Genomic DNA, 20,219 nt, shown 5'->3' on the forward strand with positions numbered 1-20,219 from the left:
TCTCCCAAAGGTACCAGCCACCCTGAGCCCGTCACCCACCAGCCCCTCAGCACACCTGCACTAGCTTGCGTCTCTTCGCTGCCTCATTTCCACATGCCCTCACTGTGAACCCTGGGATCTCTTTGTCTCAGGGTCTATTCTGAGAGAACACAGACTGGGCTACTCACCGCGTGCGACACACTGTGCTCAGAGCTGGAGATTCGGAGCACAGTAAGCCCTGGCAAGGTGCCCCGAGTCACAGAATGATGGTCCCAACCATCGAGGAATCTGCAAAGGCGGCTCCCTTGGAAACATGGCGCTCCTTCTGGCAGTGGGTATCGGTGCTATGAACTCCGGGGCTGTGCTAGAGAGCTGACATATCACTCAACTATTTTCTGAAAACTTCTTCCAGGGCCATCAACCGGCCAAGCAAAAAAGTCAAGGTCATCCAGCTGTGGTAATTAATCACACCTCATTGTGGATCCTGGAAACGGTTTGCTCATTCCTTGATCCCATAAATTTCTCCTGGGAACAAGCCAGGCAGACCCAGATTCCAAAATCTGCCATCATTGAAGCCACATGGAAGAGCATGGCACAGGCCCCAAAGGCACGTCCTCGAGTTGTTGTTTAGTCACTCACTCATGTCCGACTCTGCGACACTATAGGCTGTCAGGCTCCTCTGTCTATGGGATTCTCCAGGCACCAATACTGGAGTGGGTTGCCATTTCCTCCTCCAGGGGATCTTCCCAACCCAGGGATCAAATCCATGCCTCCTTCATTCCAGACGGATTCTTTACCACTGAGTCACCAGGGAAGCCCTCCAATTAGCTTGCCCTGGGCTAAATGCAACTACCACCCGGTGAGAGCCAATTCTCCCATCCATCCTTGCCCTTCTGTTCCTTCTCCTGCAGCCTCATCCTCCAAGGGCTCCAGGTGACTCCAGCGAACTGTTACCTTCTGAGCCCCTTCACGTGAGCTGCAGGAAGAAGCTGTAAGGGGAGGCCCAGAATCTCCTCCCGGCTTCCTCCCAGCACCGTGGTGGGTGCCGTCCTGCACTATTTGGACCACTTGACTTTCTTCTTGTAGAATCCCCAGCTTCTCACTTTTTGTTTAATTCATCAGGAGCCGGTGGCAGGAGAAAGGCTCCCAGAAGATCAAACGAAGAGGGAAGGGCTCCCTGGAAGGAGCATCAGGCCTCTATGGGACAGAAACATGTTTTTAATCCAGAAAAGAAAAATCCTGCATTTTAGGCAGTGGTTAAAGACAAGATATTCTGTGTCTCCCAGGATTGGGGAGGAGGAAAGAGAGGAGTTATTTATTTTTTGAAATGCCACCCGGTGCAGAAGGGGGCATTCACACTCTGAAATTGGACAGCAAGGTCGGAGGAGCCCCTGAGGCAGACAACCCTGTCTTGGAAATTCGCGTCTTCTCCCTGGTGAGTAGGGAGGAGGAGAAAGGGGTGGAGAAGGTTCTTATGTAACAGCACAGATGTAAGATGCACTCCTGGGACTGACTGCCCAGTGCTCAAAGCTACTGGTTCCTCCATGGAAAGGGAAGGGTCTTCCATGGGAGCCTTTCTGGGCCCTCCAGCAGCATCTCCTGTGAGCAGGCACGCGGTCCGCCTCTGGATGGACACTCCTGCTGCCCTCAGGTGTATCTTTCCCTCATAGATATGTGCGAGTGGTCCCCTTAGCCTCTAACAGAAGCCCTGGCCATAGTTTGGGTTTTCCCAGAAGACTCAGGGACAAGGACTCTGATGCAAGTCATTCATTAGGGAGGGGACCCCAGGAGTTATCATAGCCGAGGGAAGACAGCAAGTCCAGGTTGTGCTCTGAACAGGTCGCTGCTGTGGACAGCTGGGTTTATCCCCTGAAGGCAGTAGAGAGCACACATCAGGGTGTCCCACCTGAGGGAAGGAAACTGGGAGTGAGGGCATGGCTCATCAATTCCCACCTGGTCCAAGTGGAGCCCTGCTCCCAAGGGCCATGTGCTCCATAGAACTTTGAGACCACCCAGCCAGGACCCAAGCACATTTCTAAGTGGAGAGAGTGCTTTCAGGTAGAAACATCTAGGCTTATAAGGGATGTGTGCTAAGGGGTTACCTGCAAAGACCAAGAACACCAATGCAGCCCTCCTAACTGAATCCCTCTTAGAGATGCATCTGGACACTACCCAGGTTGGGTGCCTGCTGCCTGTGATTCACCCACCTCTGATCTGCACCACCACCAGCCCCCACCCGGGTAGGAGTATTGACACATGTGGGATTTTAGTCCACAGCTCCCGGATCACTGCTGGGGTCAAGTTTCAGCATCACCAGGTTCTCCAGGTGGAGCGCTTACGTCATTCTTTCTAGGCTCTTGGCTAATGCTCTTCCCCCATTGCCCTGTCCAGATATTTTTACCTTCTCTTTTTGGTGGGGGCTCCCAGCAAGAGACCAAAGAAATCTGCCCATGGAACACCCAGTGTACCCTCTTTTCCCGTTTTACATTCTCCTCTGGTTTTTGAAGTCCTTTAACTGGTTCTTTGATATTTCCTTTGAAGATATCTGCATTTTGGTCTCACATTGAAATTTCTTAGCTATTGTCTTTGGCGCCACAGGTGAAATGTACAATTTAATGTTCTAACTGGGCAGCTCAGCTCTGGAGGCGGAAGGGTGCTGCCTACCCCCCTGTCTCCATCTCACACTGGGCTCTGGGACAGGGGAGGGAACGTGCCCTCCTCCCCAGCCCTGGGCACCAGAGCCACTTGCTGGTGCCCCTCCTTGGGAGAATCAAACCTTTCAGGAGAACAGCTTCTCTCCCATCAACCTCAGTCCAAGCTCAAAGGGGCCAACATCAAAGACTATGGTGGATTGAATTGTGCCCCAACCCCCATAAAAGATGTGTACACTCAGAACCTGTGAATGTGATCTTATTTGGGAAAAAAAGGTCTTTACAGACCTAATCAAGTTAAGGATCACAAGATGAGATCATCCTGGATTAGGGTGGCCCCTAAATCCAATGACATGTGTCCTTAGGAAAGAAGGGCACAGGACATATCGTACAGCACAGGAAATTATAGCCATAATCTTGTATTAAGTTTTAATGGAGCGTAATCTGTAAAAATACTGAATCACAGTTCCGTACCCCTAAAACTGCTGTAATACTGTAAATCAACTATACTTCAAGGAAAAGAGAGTGAAGAGAAGGCAAGACAACACAGAGGACAAGGTGACATGAAAAAGGAGGCAATTGAAGTGATGTGTCTAAAGCCAAGGAAAACTTTGGCTTTTTGTGTAAAACCAAAAAAAAAAAAAAGATTGTCAACAGCCACCAGAAGCTTGAAGAGAGGCCTGGAATAGATTCTCCCTCAGAGCCTCCAGAAGAAACCAATCCTCCCAACATGTGAATTTCAGACTTCCAGCCCCCAGACCTGTGAGAGAATACATTTCTGTTGTTTCAAACAACCTCGTTTGTGACACGCTGCTGTAGCAGCCCTGGCAAGCGAATACAGGTGCAAATACTCACCCAGTATGATAGTTTGATGAGACAATAAAATTAAGGGGGCAGCTGGCCCAAGGCGACCACCAAAAGGCAAGGTGGTCAATGGAAGAAGATGTGAATCCCTGAGGTGGGCTCCCTTGAAGGTCAGGAGTTTGTGGGCCCATTGGTCAGCTTTCCCACTCATGAGGACCAGCTTTTGATGCAGGTAGCCCTGCTTTCAAATCTGGACTGAACCAAGCCCCAGCTGTGGGACTCAGCTCAAGAATCTGCGCAGACCTTCCTAATCTGAGAAATGGGAACGCATTCCACTTCCCAGGGTTGGGAGGATTAAATGTAGCTAACACAGGTCTTGGGCCATAGGAAACCCTCTCTGTTAGCTGCCTTAGATTGTTTCTCCTAGAACTCTAGAGGAGATTGTGTTTCCTTGCCCTTTCCAGCTTCTAGAGACTGACCATATTTCTTGGCTTGTGACCCTGAATTATTCTGATCAACTCTTGTCACATCTCCTCCCCTGCTTCTTTCATGACATCCCATTTTCTGACTCTGACCCTCCTGCCTCCCCCTTATGAGGACCCACCTGGATAAGCCATGATAGTCCTCCCCATCGCAAGATCCTTAACTTAATCACATCTGGAAATCCCCTCTTACCATGGTGGTGGTAGTGTTTAATCCCTAGTTGTGTCCAACTCTTGGCAACCCCGTGGACTGTAGGCCTCCAGGTTCCTCTCTCCATGGGATTTCTCAGGCAAGAATACTAGAATGGGTAGTCATTTCCTTCTCCAGGGGATCTTCCCGACCCAGGGATCAAACTTGAGTCTCCTGCTTGGCAGACAGATTCTTTACCATCTGAGCCATCTGGGAAGCCCCCCACTTCTTACCAAAAGGTATGGTAATCACAGATTCTCAGGATTAGGATGTGGGCATCTTTGGGAGCCTTCACTCAACCCACCATACGGGGACTTTCTAGAGCTGCCTTCTGGGACCAGTGTACAGACAAGCTCTCAGGTACAGACAAACAGATACACTGAAAGGTTCAAGGAATATGAGCAGGGCGCTGACACTGAGAAACATAACTGTCATTAACAGTAAACAGCAGAACAGCAAAGATGCACAAGCAAAACCACTGAGTGGGCAGAGGTTGAGCAGGTGGCCATGGCAGCCTCAGAATTCCTTAGTCTGAAGGTGCTGAAGACAAAACCAGTGGCCTGAACAATCAAAAAGGCCAAACTCACACATAAATATCTTGGATCCTCCCAAGATTGTGTGCTGGGGAGGGTACCTACAATCCTCCCATCATAGAGATGAAGAAACTGAGGTCCGGTGACTTACTCCAGGTCACACAGTGGCACTCGCTGCCCTACCTAGCTACAGCATGGCTTGGAACAATCTGGAATGAGCCAGGCCTGTAGCCAACACCTAAGGAGATGCCAGCCCCTGGGGTGATTCGGCCCCTGGTGGGATCCCATGATGTCACATCGTCTTCTACCTCTGAGCATTTGAGGGTCTGGCTGAGCTTCTGAAGTCAAGAGAAACCCAGCAGGACTGCTGATGAATGTGATTGCTTTACGAGCAGTTTTGAAACATACTATGGTTGAGCATTGTTTAGAATCGATCTCTGGTAATTTGCCTCCCACATGCATACATTCGAGATCAGATGCCAAATTCTGTGGATGATACTTCCCCAGTCTCTCTCTCCCCCATCTGTCACCTCTTCTTCCTCCTCACTGTCCCAGCTCAGACCCCCGGCACTTCCCACCTGGATCATAGCCAAAGCCTTCTTGTGTGTCCCGGTCCCCTGAGTCTCCCTACCCCAACCCATCTCACTCCCTGCCCGCCTCTAACTTCAGTGGAGGAGAGGCTGACGGTGCTGTTTCACATTGTACCAGACTTTCCAGTTTAGGTGTGTTCCAGCAAAGTTCTGACTGCCAATATCAGTATCTCTGATCCTGGCTAGCAGGCAAACTATTTACTCCACACAATAACCCCAAGAGGGAGCTGTTATTTTTATCTGCAACTTAACTGAGGCTCACAAAGATTAAGTGACAATCCCAAGGCCACACAGCCAGGAAATGGCAGATCTGGGAGAGAAAGCATGGCTGGCTGGCTGCTTCCTCATCCCTCTTCCTTCTATTGTAGGGTCTACTGGAAACGCTGTTTCTGGTTCTCTGAACGCATGAGAAGTCACCCCCCACCCAGGTCTTCACTGCTTTCCCTGAAGAGGGCTTGGTGCTCGCCTGAGCAACAGAATGCCGGGCCCGAAGGCTTTCTCTTCATAGTCACGGGGCTTGGCACCCAGGCCTCCCCAGCCCCACTGCCCCCCACCACACAACACCTGCAATCTGCAGCCTTCCCAGCTGGCCTCATCTGGCCGGGTGGATCCAGCTGCCCCCAGCATCCTCCGACCAGCCATTCCAGGCCACCTTGGGGCTGCAAAGGAGACCCACCAAGGGGTGCAGGTGGAGTCCCCTTACTGGGTGCTCTCCATCACCACCCATTGCCTTCCCAAACCAGCTCTGCATTCTGCAGTAATAACGCAAACCCATCAAGAGAAAAAGAGAACATGAGATTGTGTGTGTGTGTGTGTGTGTGTGTGTGTGTGTGAAGGATTTGCTTGGAAACGCCAACCCCTCACCAAAGATGTTCCCAGCCCTCATTTGTACACACAGTCTTCAAACATCAAAGTGTTTGTTAAGTGTAAATATTTTTATTCGCTCCCCTTCTTCTCCTCCCTCTCCTCGTCCATGCCGACTCTGAGCTCAGAGCCAGCAGGGATGGTTTTGAGAAAGGGCACTTCCAGGTCCCAGTGGGCTGCCGGGCAGCTGTGCCTGACAGCCGCCCAGGACTCGGCTCCCAGCCGCAGGCTCCTCTCTTGGCGCCTGTTTCCATAGGAACGGGCAGGCCCGGGATTGGCGGCCGTGGGAGCGTTACCCACGCTGGCTGCTTTTCAAGTGGTCCCTCCATGTACCTCCCCTCGCCTCCCTTCCCTGCGCCCAGGTCTGCCCTGGGAAGGACCACAGGCCCGGAAACATGCCCAGGTATAGGGGAGCTTCGGAGCTCCCCCCAGACCCCTGAATTCCTCCACAGGGTACTCAACAGCATGCCCGGGTTAGCTTTCCCAGCCTGGCCAAGAACAGAGAGCCGATCCAGAGAATCCTCGGGGCCAGGCTCAGAGGAGGTGGTGGCAGCCACTCATTCCCATCTAGGAAAACCCTCTTATTAGGCACCTCTCTGCTCCACGGCTTCCTGTGCCCTACAGGTCAAACTGCGTTCTGCCTCTTCATTTAACTGCCAACCCAGTGCTGTGCATCTCAAAGTATTAAACAGAAAGCCGGCAAACAGAGGACCTCCTTGGGTCTCCCACGCCAGCATGATCATGGCTATACCAGGACCCCGGAGAATGAGCACACGGATTACTGCCTCACTCCCAAGGCTGAATCCCCACTGCCAGCACATCTCCTGTGCCCCTCCTTTGAGGAGCCCCCATGGTGAGGGGTGGGGGGAACCTTCTTTGATGTTTGTTCCAGCTTCTGGCTGTCATCACACTTTGAACCCTAGTCCCCTGTTGTGGTGGGTCTTCTCGCCATTATCAGCGTAGCCCACAGCCTCCTTAGGCCTCCCCCAGATGGGACCTCTCGAGGTAAGAGTTGATCTGAGCTCTGCAAAGTTCAAAGGGCGCTCTGGGAGAAGCCTGGGGTTTTGCTGATGGGCTTGAAGAGTCTGAAAACTCCTGCACAGAACTAGAGGTTGAAATACCAGCCCATCAGCAAGGACTAAACAGCTCTTAAAGCAAGAGGACACTCAGAACTATTGATCAAGGATGCACAGACTCCATCTATAATTAGACCCAGAAAGCTGCTTGCGCATCAGAAAGAGCGAGAAAGACATGACCGTGGCTTCGCTGAAGCCAGATCTGCATCAGGATTGCACGAAACAAAAACCCCACAGCTGAAAGTGCCCGTGCTATTAATTCCTCCCTCTAAAAGGTTCGCTGTGAGTCACACACTTCAGTCCTATAAAAGCAGGCAGATGTTATAAAGATCCTGTTGATGAGGCTTCAACAGCTGACTCTAGCCCTCTCAGCTCCACGGTGGCCGTGACCTTCCAGACCAGGGCAGCCCAGCAGGTGGTGCCCTGGAAACCCTGGAAGCTGAGTTACTGTTGAGAAGTTTAGTCTGTTTGCTTGGGTTTTTTTTTTTTTTCCCATTATTAAAAGTGGCAGGAAAAGGCTCAATTTCTGGGCATTTTGCGGCCTTCCTTCGCTCCTTTGTGTAATGAATCTGATTTGGGAACTGCAGCTAAAATTTGGAGGGGGAGAGTCCATTAGAAAGAAATACTGTTTGTTGGGGCTGGGGAATGCTGGTGGCAAATTGCCCTTCCTAAGTGCTGTTTTTTGAAAACTCATTCCTGCGGTAGGAAAATAAAGCAGATTTCCAACACTTAAGAGATCATTTTCGGAATGGTCTAGATGCGCGCCGCTATGCTGGTACATTTGCTTCTCATTGTTTTTTAATCACTATTTTGTCAAGTTTAATTGCTGCCACGCTAACAACCCAAACGGGAGTGAAACAAAATAGGGGATATCTATCACTGGTGAGAGCATTTTGATGGAATCTATATCTATTTGCATCTTCTCCCCAAATTAGGAAAAAGGAAAATAGAAAAGGTTATCTCCATTGCCGGTAGAAGGATCCTTTTCATTGGTCTGGGTGGGGAAATCCCCAGAGGAACAGGCGAACGGGGCAGCTTCCCCCCAAATCAGCTCAGCCTCTTCGGAGCTCCATCTGGGGCTTTCTTGCCTGGATTTCCCTTCTAAAGATATTATGAATTCTGACCAGTTCTGCTGGGTGGTGAGAGCCTGGAAGGCAGGGAGGGACCTTGCCTTAATGATGCATGCATTTCCCGGGACTGCTTCTAATTTTCCACTGGGGTCTGGTGACAGACACGGAGGCATCACTCAGAGAGCCTTCAGGAAAGGATTCCGCCCAGCTGCCCTGAGTAGGGTGAGCTGACAGCCTCCAGCTGTTAGCTTGGGTAGGGTCAGCTGTTAGCTTGGGTAGGGTCAGCCTCAGCGGAGGCACTGAAAAAAAAGTGAAAGTGTTTGTCACTCAGTCGTGTCCAACTCTTTGCCACCCCATGGACTGTAGCCCACCCGGCTCCTCTGTCCCTGGGATTCTCCAGGCAAGAATACTGGAGTGGGTTGTCATGCCCTTCTCCAGGGGATCTGAACCCAGGTCTCCTGCATTGCAGGCAGATTCTTTACCGTTCCATCTGCGCCACCAGGGAAGCCCTTAGGAGGTGAAGCAACCTCCATTTTAGGGTGGCCATTTCCAATGGCTGAGCAAGCTGGTGGCATTTGGGACTGGCCGTGTGCACCCAAATTAGGGCTCTAATGGGCACCCTTCGCTGGGAACTCCTCCTGGGAGAGCAGAGGCTCTTTAGATGGCCTGCTGGCTCCCTTGCCTAATCTCGCTTCTCTTTTCAGGGGCGCTCCCCATGTGTTATCATTTATGCCCAATTACTTTCAATCCTTCCCAAAAGTCACCAAAGAATTACAGCAGCTCTCATGATCACTCCATCTCCCCGGAAAACCCAAACTGACAACTTTTTAGAGCTCGACTGGCAAGTCTGGGATGGCCTTTTCCCCCTCTGTACTAAGAAAGGCCAAAGCTATTTTCTGAGTAAAGCCTTGGCTTGGACTAGGACGCTGCCTTAGGACACCTCCCCACGGCTCGACTAGTTCATGCAAATATATTATTAGGTGCTTTGCTGGGTACCAGGAACACTAGGGGGGTTTGCCCACCAAGGGCCAGTGCCAGGCCAAATGTTTGGAATGATTGGAGGTGAAACCAGTGTGAAATTGGGCCACTCTTTAAGGAATTTCCAGGATGGCCAGTGCAGGGCTTACATCTGATGAAGAAAAAGCCCCTCAGTCCCCAGGGTCCATTCTGAGAAGGGGATTTTGGAATTAGGGTTTATATTCCCACCCAGAGGGCTGGTGCTCCCCAGATAGACTGCATCAGCAACTTGAAGGCCGAGACTCGATGGTCTTGTTCACCACCTTTTATCGGCAGGGTCTACAACTGTGCGTGGCTCACAGTTGCTGCTCATTGAATACTTCATGAATAAATGAATGAACTAATGATCAAAACTAGTATGTATCACTTCATCACTACCACCCCAATGCTTCCCTGTGACCTTGAGGATAAAGTCCAAACTTTTCACGGGGTAGACAAGAATATTCTAGATCTGGCCTTCATGGACCATTCCTCCCTCCAGCCACAACTCGGAATTTGCAAACGTGGTTTCCTCTTACTTAGCCTCATTTGCCAGCAGCTGCCTCCCCTACACATTTTGGAGATGCTAATGCCTGTTCATGCTGAGACTTCCCTATGCCTTCTCTTTCTGTCCTCAGCCCCCTGCCCTCTGACCCCTGGACTTTGGGATTACCTAGGGCAGTGCCAGTGTGGGAGGTTAAAAAATCCCAGGGCCCCAGGCAAAAAAAAAAATAATAATAATAATAAACCGAATTCTTTCCCAGGCCACGTCCCAGAAAGTTCTTGGCTGAAAGCCCTCACCGGCACTCTCTCCCATGCTGAGCAGTAATAAAGCTTCACACTTTTATGGGGATTTACTCTATCCCGCGCGGAGAAGGACATGGCAACCCACTCCAGTATTATTGCCTAGAGAATCCCGTGGACAGAGGAGCCCGGTGGGCTGCTGTCCACAGGGTCGCACAGAGTTGGACACGACTGAAGCGACTTAGCAGCAGCAGCAGCAGTCTCTCCTGCACACTGTTCTAAACACCTGATGTAGGTTAAGTCATTAGAGCCCTATAGCATTTCCATGCTGCTGCTGCTGCTGCTAAGTCGCTTCAGTCATGTCCGACTCTGTGCGACCCCATAGACAGCAGCCCACCAGGCTCCCCCGTCCCTGGGATTCTCCAGGCAAGAACACTGGAGTGGGTTGCCATTTCCTTCTCCAATGCATGAAAGTGAAAAGTGAAAGTGAAGTCGCTCAGTCATGTCCAACCTTCACAACCCCATGGACTGCAGCCTACCAGGCTCCTCCGTCCATGGGATTTGCCAGGCAAGAGTACTGGAGTGGGGTGCCATTGCCTTCTCCAAGCATTTCCATGAGGTAGGTCTTATTCTTACCTTCACTTGGCAGGTGAGGAAGCTGAAGCACAGAGGGGTTCAGTAACTTGCCCAAAACACACAGCTACTAAACAGTGGAGCTAGGATTTGGGTCTGGGCAATCTGACTCCCAAGTCCACGCTACAACCAGGTCCCCTGTCTCCCCGCCTGTGGGGCTGGTGGCTGCACTGAGGCCTGGTTCACGGAAGGGACTCTGACCAAGCAGAGTCCATCTAAGTAGGATGAAACTTGAGCTTTCCAGAGTGGCCTCCAACTAGACCAGGCTTCATCTGCCTTCACCCTGCCAGGCCTCCTGCTGGCCACACACATCTGGCACCAGGAAACCTAGGCCATCGACTGACACCTTCTGCCCTTAGGGAGAAGAGGCCAAAGAGGAAAGAAGTGGGCCATGTAGGAGAAGTGTGATCAAGGATAACAACCTCCATGCTCCCCTTCTGCCCAGGGGTCCTGGTGTGAATGAGAACTTGGGAGGAATGCCTGCTAGGCATCAGGCGTGTGACCAAGCACATTCCCCCCTCACATCACCCCCATGAGGGAGAAACTCTTAGCATCCTCTTTATCTCATGGATTTGCACTTAGGCAGTGGCTGGACTGAGGTTTGAGCCCTGGCAGGTCTGGCTCTGGGCTTATCAGATGACACTAATGGTAAAGAACTCGCCTGCCAATGCAGGAGACACAGGAGACACAGGTTCCATACCTGGGTCGGGAAGATCCCCTGGAGGAGGCCATAGCAACCCACTCCAGTATTCTTGCCTAGAGAATCCCCATGGACAGAGGAGCCTGGTAGCCTACAGTCCATAGTGTTGCAGAGTCGGACACAAACATAAGTCGTATGTTAAGGCGACTTAACATACATGCACAGGTCTGGCTCCATTACACAACTGCTATTCACTGTGTTCTAACAATAGGGCCGACCAGCAGCACCCCCAGCCTCCCTGTGAGACCAAGCCTAGCCCCCTCCCCTACTCGCTCCCATCTCCCTTCACACCTTTACCATCCTTGTTCCTGTCTAGCCAGTCTCTCTTGTCGCTCTCCCAGCCACCCCCCACGCCCATTCCATTGCATTTGAGTGTCCTCTGCTGACTTTGGGTCCCAGCTGGAGGCTGAGCTGAAACAGTCCCCCTAGTCCTAGATGCCGCACAGCCTCCTAAGTGACAGCTGGCTGGCCCTGCTGCCCTGATGCCCAGCACTCTGTGACAGTCTGGCAGGTGGACACACCCTGGCTCGAGCCTGGGGAAACATTTTGCCTCTGCCCTCAGATGAAAAGAGAACTAACATCTATTGGCTCTTCTGCACCTGGGGAGGCACGCGCCTTCCCAAGCTTTTGTAGATTTTGCAGATTTCATTCATTCTTTCAGAAGCAGGTGATGAGGCTCCTGCTGGGTGCGGACTAGGAATCCTGGGAGCTTGCAGAGAATCGCAAGTCCATTTAAATGTGCTGGCAGAACCCAGAATCAGAGACCAACACCCATAAAAGCGAAAGAAGGCAGCATAAAGGCACATAAGGTGCTGCTTCAAGAAGGGGGAGACCCCTACAGCAGCTCCTGCTGACACCCCAGCCCATTTCCTCTCTGGATGCCCAAGTTCACCTAGACCTGTGATGGTGAATATGCACTCTAGTAGCTTCCCACCTGTACTGCCTGCCTCCTCTGTCTCAGGGCTTCCTCCAGAATCAGGGGCGAGCCAGCTACATAATTTGTAAGACGTGGTACCAAAAGAAAATGTGGCCCCATGGCCTCTTCTCCAAAAAGCATGACACAAACTTTTGATGGAGCGTGCTCGCTCTTTCTCTCTTGACCCGTCATAGTGATTTTAATTGCTATTTAATGTTGCATTCCCTTTGGCACAAGTGTTATTCTCCAGACAAGATCGGACCTAAGCGAAGCCTTGCTTCACAACCTGGTGCAGCACAATCCTTCCCATGTCCACTCCAGGCTCCAGCCGAGGCAGAGAACAGCCAGAATGCCAGGGTGGGGTGATGGAGCAGGCGGCCAAGAACCCATTTCCACGAGGTAGGAGGTGGGGAGGCGGGGAAGCGGACAAGGTAGGATCACCATGAGCATATATGCTCCGTTGTCCCACCAGACTTCACTTACAAAACCTAGTTTCAAAGGTAAAATTGTTAACAATTGCAAGATCATGACTGCAAAGCTCAATCCTAAAGTGGAAGGAAATTAACAACCACGGGGGCAATCCACCACCCACGGGGGCAACAGTCAGCAGGTAAATGCCAACCTGCCGTCCAGTGGAGCAATTCTGAGGTACATTCTGCTTATTCTACTCCACAGGTCACAGTGGGATGGAGCCCAGCTGCCCACAGCAGCAAATTGCTTATGAATATATTCTTTACTGGTCTTCTTCCCATCCTCATCGGTGCTTCCCACAACCTGTGCCCGTTGTGCTTATTTCGATGTCTTCTTTAGAGGAAACTCAAACTAAGAACCCCAACAGTTTGGGGATTTGTTTGTTTGTTTGTTTCCTAGGGCTGCTGCAACAACAAAAAAAAAAAACACAAACTGGGTGCCTTAGAACAGCAGAAATGGATTGTCTCACAGTTCTGGAGGCTAGAAGTCCAAAATCAAGGTGTTGGCAGGGCTATGCTCCTCCAAAGCCTTAGAGAAGGATCCTTCCTTGCCTCTTCCAGCTTCTGCCTCAAGCATTTCTTGGCTTGTAGGTGCATCACTTTAATCTCTGTTTCCACCAGAATTTCTAAATAAAATCACTCCTACATGAATCCTTGTCTCAGGACCTGCCGTGGGAAACCCAGGAAAGCAGGGGTCCGTTGGTGCCCTGAATTCTGGATGCATGTTTGCAGGCCTACTTGAGATGTCTTCTTTAGAGCAAACTCAAACTAAGCCCCCCAACAGTTTGGGGACTTTTTTTGGTTTCCTAGGGCTGCTGCAGGACCTGATAGTCTATGTTTTTATCACACTCCTTTTTTGTTGCTGTTGTTGGCTGCTCTGGGTCTTTGTTGCAAAATGTGAAATTTCTCTAGCTGCAGTTCTCTCAGCCTTCTCTAATTGCAGCACACGAGCTGCTCTTGTAGACTCTCAGATCTCAGAGAGTCTCAGACTCTCAGGTCCTGCCCAGACATCCCAAATGAGAATCTGCATGTGGGCACAATTCCCAGGTGCATCTGCGCAATAAAGAGAATTATTGCTTGGAGGCATAGGTCAAGTTTTCCTCTTCCATGAAGACTTTTCTCATGACCTCTTGTTAGGAATGAATAAGCAAACAGAGAGGAGAGCGGCTGGGTTCTATACCCTAAGAGACATAGATGAGCCTGACATCATTTTCCGCTGGGCATTTCAGAAGATATCATGGTGAACCACTGGTGGCACCCCACTGGAAGGTGCTGGTCAAGGTGAGCACCCATGGACATCTTCTCCCAGTATGTCTCTGAGTCTCTTCTCCTCTCCTGGGGACATCAATCATATTGGATTGGGCCCCATCCTACTCCAGTAAGACCTCAACTGAACTAACGACATCAGGCACAACCCTATTTCCAAATAAGGTCATGTTCTGAGGTACTGGGGTGAGGACTTAAATATATGTTTTGGGGGGAACACATCATTGGAGATCATAATCCCAGTGGTATGCCCCATGGCATACATGATTTTAGTTCCCCCACCAGGGATCAAACCTGCATCCCGTGCATTGGAAGGCAGATTCTTAACCACTGGACCACCAGGGAAGTACCCTTTATCACATTCCTTGATGAAGTTGATGCAGCTTTCTTGTAAGGCTCAGAGAGGGAAGATGGTAGACAGGCCTGTATTCATCTGCCCTGACTTAGTTCTAGTAAATATCAGACTCGAGGGCTGCTACATCCTCCCCTCTTGACAGGGGTGGGGAAGCTGTCAAGCCACAAACAGAAGACGCCTCTGTCCAGCACCGCCTGCCCTTCCCACTCCCTGGCTCCTTCCTCTTTCTTGCAGTCTGAATGCTGGTAACCTACTAATACAGCTGGTCCCCCAAAGAACTATAACTTCTAGAACCCCCACATTCACTGGGATTATATAAGGCTCTAAGTGATTTCACGGCAATTCAGGCCAGGTTTTCCCATCAAATGAGTTTTAGTTCTTTGGGGGATCAGTTGTATTAGTAGGTTACCAGCATTCAGACTGCAGGTGAGAGGAAGGAGCCAACGAGTGCGAAAGGCAGGTTGTGTTGGGCAGAGGCTTCTTCTGTTTGTGGCTCAACAAGCACCCTTTTGGGGTAGAAGCTGAAGGAAAGTCAATGGGAAACTGACCAAGGGTGGTGGGAAAGGAGCACAGATTGTTCCTGCATTTTGAGTAGCATCATTTTGCCCCCCAGAGGCCTGGAAAATATTCATTCCCAGACCCCTTCTATCAGCCACTGAATAGCTGAATAAATGGATGCAAGGCCATGAATAAATAAACAAACAGAGAGGAGAGTGGCTGCGTTCTGTACCCTAAGAGACGTAGATGAGCCTGACACCCATTTTCCATTGGGCATTCCAGAAGCTGCCATGGTAAACCACTGGTGACACCCCGCTGGAAGGTGTTGGTCAAGGTGAGCATCTCCCGATCACCAGCCCTGGGGCAGAAGGAAACAGAGCTGGGATGACCCCTCGGCCAAAGAAAACTGGCCTGGGGGAACTATCTGGCCCTGGAGTTTCATAAGCCCCAGGCACTAAATAATTCTATTATCCTGGGTTTTGTTCCCAGGTTCCTGATAACAGCCTCTGGTCGATTGTTAGTAGTGACTGTCTGTGCATGGTGCATGCATGCATGCGTGTGTGTGTGTGTGTGTGTGTGTGTGTGGTGTGATGTGGCTGTGTAACAACAGAGATACATGGAGAAAAGAAAACAATGGTTTTTCTCTGAGCCCCAAAGGGAGCAGCCCCGGTGCTCCGGAGCTGAGCCAAGGGAGAGAGAGTTGCGTGTCCTCCTCTCCGTGTCTTTTCTTATTTTGCATTTCTCATTACATCCGCATGTCACGGGGCTGCTGGCTGATTTATAATTTATTGGTTTAGTGTCTCGCGGCAGGGAAAGGATGCTACGCTATATTTTTCAGGGACACTCAATTCAACTTTGCTGAAGCAGCCAGGGCCACAGCTGCGAGGGGCACGGGAGAAAGATGTGTGAGAAGAGGAAGACTGCGAGCCCAGGGCTGTCCAGGCTGTCCTGGTTCAGAGCCGTTTGCCATCAGAGATGCTGACCTGCATGGGGGTTTTATTTAAGTGGAGGTTTTCTAAGTGGGTTTGAGAGATTCCATCTCAAGCAGGCCTGCAAACATACATCCAGAATGCGGGGCACCGATGGAGCCCTGCTTTCCTGGGTTTCCCATGTCAGGTCCTGAGACAAGGATTCATGTAGGAGTGATTTTATTAAGAAATTCTGCCAGGAAAAGGACTATGGGAATGTTTTCATTTGCTAGGGGCTGCCGCAACAAAATAGCGCACACTGAGTGGCTTAAACAACAGAATGTATTGTCCCACGCTAACGGAAGTTAGAAGTCCAAGATCAAGGTGTCAAGGTGTTGGCAGGGCTGATTCCTCCTGAGGGTGAGGAGAGTCTATCCCATGCCTTTCCCTTAGCTGCTGGTGGCTTGCTGGCAGTCTTTGGCATCCCTTGACTTGTATTGAGTTGGCCAATAAGTTCATTCGGATTTTTCTATCTGATGTGATGGAAAAACCAGAACGAATTTTTTGGCCAACCCAGCAGAAGCACCGCCTCCATCCCTGCCTTCGTCTTCACTTTTTTCGTTTTCCCTGCATGACTGTCCGTGTCCAGGTCTCCCTTTTATAAAGACGCCAGTCAAATTGGATTAGGGTCCATCCTAATAAACTCTTTTTAACTTGATCACCTCTGTAAAGACCCTACCTTCCAATGAAGTCACATTCTGAGGTACTGGGGGTAGGGACTTCAACATATGGATTATAAAGGGACACAATTCCATCCCTAGCAGCAGTGAGGAAGTGATACAAAGAAAGGATCGAGTGAGGGTGTGATATCAAGCATAGCCCCTTAGAGGGGAACTTGAGCTTAACGTTGAACGGCATTCTGGGGCAGGGGAGGGAGGTCACCCTCAGAGGTGCCTGATGGGGGTACAAGTGAGCTGGAGTAGCAGTTAGAGGAGGCCCCCAGAGGGACCTCAATTGCCAGGTACTTTCAGCCCTCCTAGGACACAGATAAAATGGGTGCTGGCTGTTGGGAATGAAAGCATATAGGGAAGGATGTGCTAGAAAATGGAAGATGGATTTTGAGAGAGCAGGGAGAGTGCTGACATTTGCTGTGAGCTTTCAAGTCCCGTTTCTACCCAGAAGTGACTAGTTGCCTCTTTGGTGTGTTGACATGCCCACACCAGGATATGAAGGGGAGGGGAAAACGGGGAGATGAGAGCATGAAGTCCCAGACAAGCCTAGGTTGATATTGAAAAACCAGTTGTTGTTTTGCTAGATTTTTGCCAGTGGTAGATTTTAATTGCAGGGAGGTGACCTCGGGTAGTAGGGGGTGGGGGATGGGGAAACAATGACAGGCAAGAGGGCCGGGCATTCTTGTGTGAAACAGGGAAAAGGAAATACACTTTGGGAAAAGTGGTCATGATTGACTCTTGGGGTTAGAATCACGGTCTTTGATTGAATAACATGGTAGGGTTTTGATTCAATAGTAATCCGATTTGGGTGGCACACCAATCATAAATTCTCCAGCAAACTGAAAAATTCTGTAGGGTAATGGAAAGTGTTCGAACCCCACGGTTTTCATTGAATTAAATATGAAAATGTATCATACAATCGATATTGCAATATTTGATTCAATCAGCATTTGGGGATGAGAACCGTTTTCTCCCATTTGTTTTTATGCTGTCGAAAAATATTTCAATTTGCTCCAGAATTTATTATTGACAAATCACCCTAACAGCGGTTGGTGGTTGAGGTGGGGAGCTTGTCACAGAGGATTGGCAGCTGAGAGATGGTGGGCCAAACCAGGCCCCCAGAAATAGCCAGGGACTGCTGAATGCTCAGCTGAAATTCTAGAAAGGAGCTGATTATGCACGGCAAGAAGGGAGATGAGGACATTTGTCACCGGGAGAAAAGAGACAGGACAGGGGGCCTTGCCTTTTCTCTGGATGGGCCTGCTTTTAGCAGTAAGGGCTGGCCCTGAACAAAATTTTGAGGCAGGCAGAGGGGGCACCCCCACCTCCTCTGCTCACTGTCACCTTGGCCCTCAAGAAGAAAGGGCTCTTCTCTGTAACCCTGCAGTAAGTGGCCTGGTGCTGTGTTATAAACAACAGCATGGAGACTCAGAAACTTGGGTCTGATGTGGGGGGGAGGGGTGTCTTCCACTAATTAGCTGTGTAACCTTGGGTAAGTGACTTAACGGATAAAATCTGACCTTTATCATAGAACTCTTGTAATTATTAAACGAATGCATATTAAATGAACATGTATATGCTCAGGACTTCATAAGCAAACAGAAAACAGAAGTTGCTGTTATTACTATTATATCAGCTATCCATTATTGTGTAATTCACTTACACTCCAAAATGTAGTGCCTTCAAATAATAATGAATCTACCAGTCAGTCCTGGGCTGGGCTGGACTCTGCTGATCGTGGCTAGGCTCACATAGGTGTTTGTGGTAGGAGTATCAGCTATGGGCTGCCTAGTTCAGAGCGGCCTCACATGTCAGGAGGTTGGCTGGCTGTTGGCAATAGTGGTGACAGGGCTGGGTATCTCTCAGCCTCCAGCAGACCCTACCCAGCTTGTGACATGGTAGAGCCAAGTGTAGCAAGAGGGCAAGCTTTGATGTGCAAATTTTATTCAAGTGTCTGCTCTTGGCACATTTGCTAATGTCCCCCGTGGCCATGAGAGACACAAAGACAGCTCAGATTCAAGAGGTGGAGAAAACTTCTCCTCCTGACACGTTTCAAGAACATACATCCAAGGAGAGGAAGAGTCTGTGGCCACTTTTGCACAGGGCCATTATTATCATCATCATTTCTTTTGAAGTGCTTGTCATATCCCACCCCTCCCCATGTAAAGCTCTAGACATGAAACACCTCCCTCACTAGCCCAGAGCTCCTTGAGGGCAGCATCGTATCTTTGCACCTTTTGTACCCAGCAAGGTAGCAGGCACTTGAAAATGCATCCTGAATGGTTACGTAAGTATAATTATATAATCTTATGAGAATACTTTTGAAATGCATTCATACTAAAGAGCTGTCATCAGAATCACCTGCCTCGCAGAAGTGTTTGAATTTTTAAGCTAATGGCAGGAAAGGGGCATGGCTTAATATAAATAGAAATTCTGGGTAAAATGTTAGGAGTCATTGATGGGTGGCTGTTTTAGAAAGAGTATGTCTCTCATATTCCTCACGTTGAACCATTGGACAACTTTCAACTCCAGTTACAACTATGGCTGTCTGTTTGCATCTTCTAGGGAGAGGGGGTTAGGGTGGCTCAAGTGGTAAACAATCCACCTGCCAATGCAGGAGACGCAGGCAGAAGATGTGAGTTCAGTCCCTGGATAGGGAAGATCCCCTGGAGGAAGACATGTCAACCCACTCCAGTATTCTTGCCTGGGAAATCCCACGGACAGAGGAGCCTGGTGGGCTGAAGTCCACGGGTCACAAAGAGCAAGGGGGGACCCCCTGCTCCCCCCAGGCCTTGTCTTCTGCATAATCCTTGTTAAGGCTCCCTGTTCTGCCTGCCCAGTTGCCCATGGTTAACACACACACACACATACACACCAAAAAACACACGTGCATGAACAATCTCACTCCGTTTCCTAGGGGAAGATGAGTCAACCACTCCTCGGGGCCGTGCGACATCCTGTGCTCAGGCCAGGAGGTCACAACTCCTGGTCACGCAATGTTGCCTCTCTGCAGGCAGCCCTGCCAGTCTGCGGCTTCGCCTGACATCTTTGTTTTAGGGGAAATGAACACAGAGTATTGCTGGGCTCCTGCCAAACTGGGTCAACCGTGTTCCCTCTTCTGTCCCCTAATGGGCTGAGACCCATCCGAGAGCTGCTTCCTCTCCCCCTTCTTGTTCTCATCCAGCTCCTCGTCTGACTTACCCCTTTCCTTGGCTTTCTGCTTTGAGGATATCACCCTGACAGCATCTCCTCTCCACCATCTTTGCTAAGCAGCTACTAGAGTAATAGCTGAGATGCCCTAGGGAGTATCCACAGCGCAAAGGCGTCCCAGGAACACATATTGTTGGGGCCCCTTCTGGGTGTCATCACTACCATTCCATATGGTTTTAGTCTGGCTCTTCGTCCCACCATCCTATGCCCCCTCTCCAACCCCACCCACCAGGCAACAAGAGACTTCGTCCTGACCAATCAGCACAGCCCACTTCCCTGGACACAAGGCTCAGCTTGGGGCTGGGCTTGAGTTCCAAGCACGGGCAGTCACACTGATTTCCTGCAATGGTTTCGCAGACACCAAAGCAGGAGTGTGCTGGAGCCCTCCTTCCACCAGCTTTTGAGAGCCAAAGATGTGCAACCCTTGGGTACCTTGAAATGGACCACAGTGGGAATATGTGTACTATGGAGAATTCAGCAAATGCTACACATCACAGCTTTTTCATTTGGAGACTTGGTTGTTAAACATTTACCAATATACAACTGGATGGTA

At 50.1% G+C, this 20,219-nt stretch overlaps 1 long non-coding RNA gene across 1 annotated transcript; it reads left to right on the forward strand.

Annotated features, from left to right (window-relative positions):
• Nucleotides 1-886: 886 nt before the first annotated feature.
• LOC147340168 (uncharacterized) lies at nt 887-7,760 on the forward strand. Its single transcript, XR_015159399.1, has 2 exons — nt 887-1,414; nt 5,598-7,760. It is a non-coding gene; the product is annotated as an uncharacterized LOC147340168 (long non-coding RNA).
• Nucleotides 7,761-20,219: the final 12,459 nt, after the last annotated feature.

The sequence above is a fragment of the Bos grunniens genome, chromosome X (genome assembly GCF_055505025.1).
Source record: "Bos grunniens cultivar Pamir isolate PY7600 chromosome X, Bosgru_T2T1.0, whole genome shotgun sequence".
NCBI classification, from domain to species: Eukaryota; Metazoa; Chordata; class Mammalia; order Artiodactyla; family Bovidae; genus Bos; species Bos grunniens.